Raw genomic sequence first — 625 nt, forward strand, 5'->3', positions numbered from 1 at the left:
GAGGAAATTAAGCTTTCTAGTGTGGGGAAAAGCACACTTTTAAACTCAACTACCTTGCTATGATTAAAGCTTTTCCAACTGCAGGTCAGATAGAAAAGATGAGAAATGTTTATAAAGCGTTAATGAAAAAGCAATGAATTAACGATTCATTTTTTATCTCCCTAAAACTGCTCTGATTAAAACCTCGCTTGTCGCTTCCTATCAACCCTTTAATGAATATACAAGTTGAATGAAATGATGTTCTGTTGAGCTGTAATTTCCTTCTTGTGTCAGGGGAAGTATGGAGCTACTCATCATATGGGGCATGCTTTAATACACTCGTCTCAATAGATATTAACCACTCGGCGATTGCAGAGGCAATGAAACATTCGGGCCATTCATTTCAGATGAAGACAGGAGATTTCTCCACTTCGCTCCACAAATGTTTACCCATGAAATTGCAATGAGATGAAATGTGACAGATCAGCAGCGGCTGAAAGCAGTTTTCTGTCAAAAAGCTAACGTTGCGAAAAGACCTTTAGATTGATTATGACAACTTCGGTTCTCGGCCGCTTAGAATCACACTCCCATTGTGGGGTGTTAAAACTATTCATTACTTTTCATTTCAATCTTTTTATGATCCAGC

This window comes from Notothenia coriiceps, unplaced genomic scaffold (assembly GCF_000735185.1).
Source record: "Notothenia coriiceps isolate Sejong01 unplaced genomic scaffold, NC01 NC01_scaffold00009380, whole genome shotgun sequence".
Taxonomy (NCBI): domain Eukaryota; kingdom Metazoa; phylum Chordata; class Actinopteri; order Perciformes; family Nototheniidae; genus Notothenia; species Notothenia coriiceps.